This window comes from Schistocerca serialis, unplaced genomic scaffold (genome assembly GCF_023864345.2).
Source record: "Schistocerca serialis cubense isolate TAMUIC-IGC-003099 unplaced genomic scaffold, iqSchSeri2.2 HiC_scaffold_1363, whole genome shotgun sequence".
In the NCBI taxonomy this organism is placed as follows: Eukaryota; Metazoa; Arthropoda; class Insecta; order Orthoptera; family Acrididae; genus Schistocerca; species Schistocerca serialis.
Genome location: NW_026047584.1, coordinates 10,791,746 through 10,797,745, shown reverse-complemented (window position 1 = coordinate 10,797,745; position 6,000 = coordinate 10,791,746).

Here is a 6,000-nt window from a genome sequence, read left to right as displayed (position 1 = left end):
GTGGTTCAAAACATAGACAGTAAGAAGAGTCAGTCTTCTTGTACCTAAGTCGGTATTGTGCCTTTCGTATTTAATTCCGATGCCTTGTCTGTGTTTCATCGTCAATAAGGTCAGAGGGATACAGTAATAACGAAGTGAAGCATCGGAATCTATAGCTAGTGTCACACAAATGTTTCAAAACATAGCCAGTAAGAAGAGTCAGTCTTCTTATACTTAAGTCGTCATTGTGCCTTTTGTATTTAATTCCGATGCAATTTCTGTGTTTCATCGTCAATAAGAAGGTCCAAGGGATACAGTAAACCTGGAGTGAAGCATCGGAATCTATCACTAGTGTCACAGGAATGGTTCAAAACATAGACAGTAAGAAGAGTCAGCCTTCATGTAAATAAGTCGGCATTGTGCCTTTTGTATTTAATTCCGATGCAATTTCTGTGTTTCATCGTCAATAAGAAGGTCCAACGGATACAGTAAACCTGAAGTGAAGCATCGGAATCTATAACTAGTGTCACAGGAATGGTTCAAAACATGGTCAGTAAGAAGAATCAGTCTACATGTACTTAAGTCGGCATTGTGCCTTTTGTATTTAATTCCGATGCAATTTCATTGTTTCATCGTTAATAAGAAGGTCCAAGGGAAGCCGTAATCCTGAAGTGAAGCATCGGAAGCTATAACTAGTGTCAATGGAATGGTTCAAACATAGACAGTAGGATGAGTCAGTCTTCTTGTACTTAAGTCGGCATTGTGCCGTTTGTATTTAATTCCGATGCAATTTCTGTGTTTCATCGACAATAAGAAGGTCAGAGATCTACAGTAACCCTGAAGTGAAGCATCGGAATCTATAACTAGTGTCACAGAAATGGTTCAAAACATAGACAGTAAGAAGACTCAGTCTTCATGTACTTAAGTCGTCATTGTGCATTTTGTATTTAATTCCGATACAATTTCTGTCTTTCATCGTATATACGAAGGTCAGATCGATACAGTAAACCTGAACTGATGCATCGGAATTTACAACTAGTGTCACAGGAGTGGTTCAAAACATAGACAATCAGAAGAGTCAGTCTTCTTGTACTTGAGTCGGCATTATGCCTTTTGCATTAAATTCCGATGCAATTTCTGTGTTTCATTGTCAATAAGAAGTTCCAAGGGATACAGTAAACCTGAAGTCAAGCATCGGAATCTATCACTAGTGTCACAGGAATGGTTCAAATCATAGACAGTAAGAAGAGTCAGTCTTCTTGTACTTAAGTCCTCATTGTGCCTTTTCTATTTAATTCCTATCCAATGTCTGTGTTTCATCGTCAATAAGAACGTCAGAGGGATACAGTACACCTGAAGTGAAGCATCGGAATCTATAACTAGTGTCACAGGAATGGTTCAGATCATAGTCAGTAAGAAGAGTCAGTCTTTTTGTACTTAAGTCGGCATTGTGCCTTTTGTATTTAATTTCGATGTAATTTCTGTGTTTCATCGTCAACAAGAAGGTCCAAATGATACAGTAAACCTGAAGTGAAGCATCGGAATCGATATCTAGTGTCACAGGAGTGGTTCAAAACATAGACAGTAAGAAGATTCAGTCTTCTTGTACCTAAGTTGGTATTGTGCCTTTCGTATTTAATTCCGATGCAATTTCTGTGTTTCATCGTCAATAAGGTCAGAGGGATACAGTAATAACGAAGTGAAGCAACGGAATCTATAGCTAGTGTCACAGGAATGTTTCAAAACATAGACAGTAAGAAGAGTCAGTCTTCTTATAATTAAGTCGTCATTGTGCCTTTTGTATTTAATTCCGATGCAATTTCTGTGTTTCATCGTCAATAAGAAGGTCCAAGGGATACAGTAAACCTGGAGTGAAGCATCGGAATCCATAACTAGTGTCACAGGAATGGTCCAAACATAGTCAGTAAGAAGAGTCAGTCTTCTTGTCCTTAAGTCGGCATTGTGCCTTTTGTATTTAACTCTGATGCAATTTCTGTGTTTCATCATCAATAAGAAGATCCAAGGGATACAGTAAACCTGATGTGAGGCATCAGAACCTATAACTAGTGTCACAGGAATTGTTCAAAACATAGACAGTGAGAAGAGTCAGTCTCCTTGCACTTAAGTCGGCATTGTGCCTTTCGAATTTAATTCCGATGCAATTTCTGTGTTTCATCGTCAATAAGAAGGTCAGAGGGATACAGTAAACCTGAAGTGACGCATCGGAATCTATAACTAGTGTCACAGGAATAGTTCAAAACATAGGCAGTAAGAAGATACAGTCTTCTTGTCCTTAAGTCGGCATTGTGCCTTTTGTATTTCATTCCGATGCAATTTTGTGTGTTTCATCGGCAATAAGAATGTGCAAAGGATACAGTAAACCTGGAGTGAAGGATCGGAATCTATCACTAGTGTCACAGGAATGGTTCAAATCATAGACAGTAAGAAGAATCAGTCTTCATGTACTTAAGTCGGCATTGTGCTTTTTCTATTTATTTCCGATGCAATTTCATTGTTTCATCGTTAATAAGAACGTCCAAGGGAAACAGTAAAACTGAAGTGAAGCTTCGGAAGCTATAACTAGTGTCAATGGAATGGTTCAAACATAGACAGTAGGTTGAGTCCGTCTTCTTGTACTTAAGTCGGCATTGTGCCTTTTGTATTTAATTCCGATGCAATTTCTGTGTTTCATCGTCAATAAAAAGGTCCAACGGATACAGTAAACCTGAAGTGAACCATCGGAATCTATAACTAGTGTCACAGGAATGGTATAAAACGTAGTCAGTAAGAAGAATCAGTCTTCATGTACTTAAGTCAGCATTGTGCCTTTTGTATTTAATTCCCATGCAATTTCTGTGTTTCGTCGTCAATAAGAAGGTCCAAGGGATACAGTAAACCTGAAGTGAAGCATCGAAATCCATAACTAGTGTCACAGGAATGGATCAAAACATAGACAGATGGAAGAGTCAGTCTTCTTGTACTTAAGTAGGCGTTGTGACTATTGTATTTAATTCTGATGCAATTTCTGTGTTTCATCGTCAATAAGAATGTCAGAGGGATACAGTAACTCTGAAGTGAAGCATCGGAATCTATAACTAGTGTCACAGAAATGGTGCAAATCATAGACAGTAAGAAGAGTCAGTCTTCATATACTTAAATCGGCATTGTGACTTTTGTATGTAATTCCGATGCAATTTCATTGTCTCATCGTTAATAAGAAGGTGCAAGGGAAACAGTAAACCTGAAGTGAAGCTTCGGAAGCCTTAACTAGTGTCAATGGAATGGCTCAAACATAGACAGTAGGATGAGTCAGTCTTCTTGTACTTAAGTCGGCATTGTGCCTTTTGTATTTAATTCCGATGCAATTTCTGTGTTTCATCGTCAATAAGAAGGTCCAACGGATTCAGTAAACCTGAAGTGAACCATCGGATTCTATAAGTAGTGTCACAGGAATGGTTCAAATCATAGTCAGTAAGAAGAATCAGTCTTCATGTACTTAAGTCGGCATTGTGCCTTTTTTATTTAATTCCGATGCAATTTCATTGTTTCATCGTTAATAAGAAGGTCCGAAGGAAACAGTAAACCTGATGTGAAGCATCGGAAGCTATAACTAGTGTCAATGGTATGGTTCAAACATAGACATTAGGATGAGTCAGTCTTCTTGTACTTAAATCGGCATTGTGAGTTTTCTATTTAATTCCGATGCAATATCTGTGTTTCATCGTCAATAAGAAGGTCCAAGGGATACAGTAAACCTGAAGTGAAGCATCGGAATCCATAACTAGTGTCACAGGAATGGATCAAAACATAGACAGAAGGAAGAGTCAGTCTTCTTATACTTAAGTAGGCATTGTGACTTTTGTATTTAAATCTGATGCAATTTATGTGTTTCATCGTCAATAAGAAGGTCAGCGGGATACAGTAACCCTGAAGTGAAGCATCGGAATCTATAACTAGTGTCACAGGAATGGTTCAAAACATAGTCAGTAAGAAGAATCAGTCTTCATGTACTTAAGTCGGCATTGTGCCTTTTGTATTTAATTCCGATGCAATTTCATTGTTTCATCGTTAATAAGAAGGTCCAAGGGAAACAATAAACCTGAAGTGAAGCTTCGGAAGCTATAGCTAGTGACAATGGAATGGTTTAAACATAGACAGTAAGAAGAGTCAGTCTTCTTGTACTTAAGTCCTCATAGTGCCTTTTCTATTTAATTCCTATCCAATTTCTGTGTTTCATCGTCAATAAGAAGGTCAGAGGGATACAGTAAACCTGAAGTGAAGCATCGGAATATATAACTAGTGTCACAGGAATGGATCAAAACATAGTCAGTAAGAAGAGTCAGTCATCTTGTACTTAAGTCGGCATTGTGCCTTTTGTATTTAATTCCGACGCAATTTCTGTGTGTCATCGTCAGTAAGAAGGTCCAAGGGATACAGTAAACCTGGAGTGAAGCATCGGAAACTATAACTAGTGTCAGTGGTATGGTTCAAAACATAGACAGTAAGAAGAGTCAGTCTTCTTGTACTTAAGTCGGCATTGTGCCTTTTGTATTGAATTCCGGTGCAATTTCTGTGTTTCATCGTCAATATGTAGGTCAGAGGTATACAGTAAACCTGAAGTGAAGCATCGGAATCTTTAACTAGTGTCTCAGGAATGATTCAAAACATAGACAGTGGGCACAGTCAGTCTACTTGTACTTAAGTCGGCATTGTGCCGTTTGTATTTAATTCCGTTGCAATTTCTGTGTTTCATCGTCAATAAGAAGGTCAGAGGGATACAGTAAACCTGAAGTGACACATCGGAATCTATAACTAGTGTCTCAGGAATGGTCAAATCATAGTCAGTAAGAAGAGTCAGTCTTCTTCTACTTAAGTTGGCATTGTGCCTTTTCTATTTAATTCCGATGCAATTACTGTGTTCATCGTCAATAAGAAGGTCCAAGGGATACACTAAACCTAGAGTGAAGCATCGGAATCTATAACTAGTGTCACAGGAATGGTTTAAGAGATAGACATTAAGAAGAGTCAGTCTTCTTGTACTTAAACGGCATTGTGCCTTTTCTATTTAATTCCGAGGCAATTTCTGTGTGTCTTCGTCAATAAGAAGGTCAGAGGGAGACAGTAAACGTGAAGTGAAGCATCGGAATCTATAACTAGTGTCACAGGAATGGTTCAAAACATAGTCAGTAAGATGAGTCAGTCTTCTTGTCCTTAAGTCGGCATTGTGTCTCTTGTATTTAATTCCGGTGCAATTTCTGTGTTTCATCGTCAATACTAAGGTCAGAGAGATACAGTAAACCCGAAGTGAAGCATCGGAATATATAACTAGTGTCACATAAATTTTTCAAAACATAGACAGTAGGACGAGTCAGTCTTCTTGTACTTAATTCGGCACTCTGCCTTTTCTATTTAATTCCGATGCAATTTCTGTGTTTCATCGTCATTTAGAAGGTCAGAGGGATACAGTAAACCTGAAGTGAAGCATTGGAATCTATAACTAGTGTCACAGGAATGGTTCAAAACATAGACAGTAAGAAGAGTATGTCTTCTTGTACTTGAGTCGGCATTGTGCCTTTTGTATTAAATTCCGATGCAATTTCTGTGTTTTATCGTCAATAAGAAGGTCCAAGGGATTCAGTAAACCTGAAGTCAAGCATCGGAATCTATAACTCGTGTCACAGGAATGGTTCAAAACATAGAGAGTAAGAAGAATCAGTTTTCTTGTACTTTCGTCGGCATTCTGCCTTTTGTATTTAATTCCGATGCAATTTCTGTGTTTCATCGTCAATAATTAGGTCAGAGGGATACAGTAAACCTGAAGTGAAGCATCGGAATCTATAACTAGTGTCACAGAAATGGTTCAAAACATAGTCAGTAAGAAGAGTCAGTCTACTTGTACTTCAGTCGGCATTGTGCCTTTTGTATTTAATTCCGATGCAATATCTGTGTTTCATCGTCAATAAGAAGGTCAGAGGGACACAGTAAACCTGAAGTGAAGCATCCGAATCTATAACTAGTGTC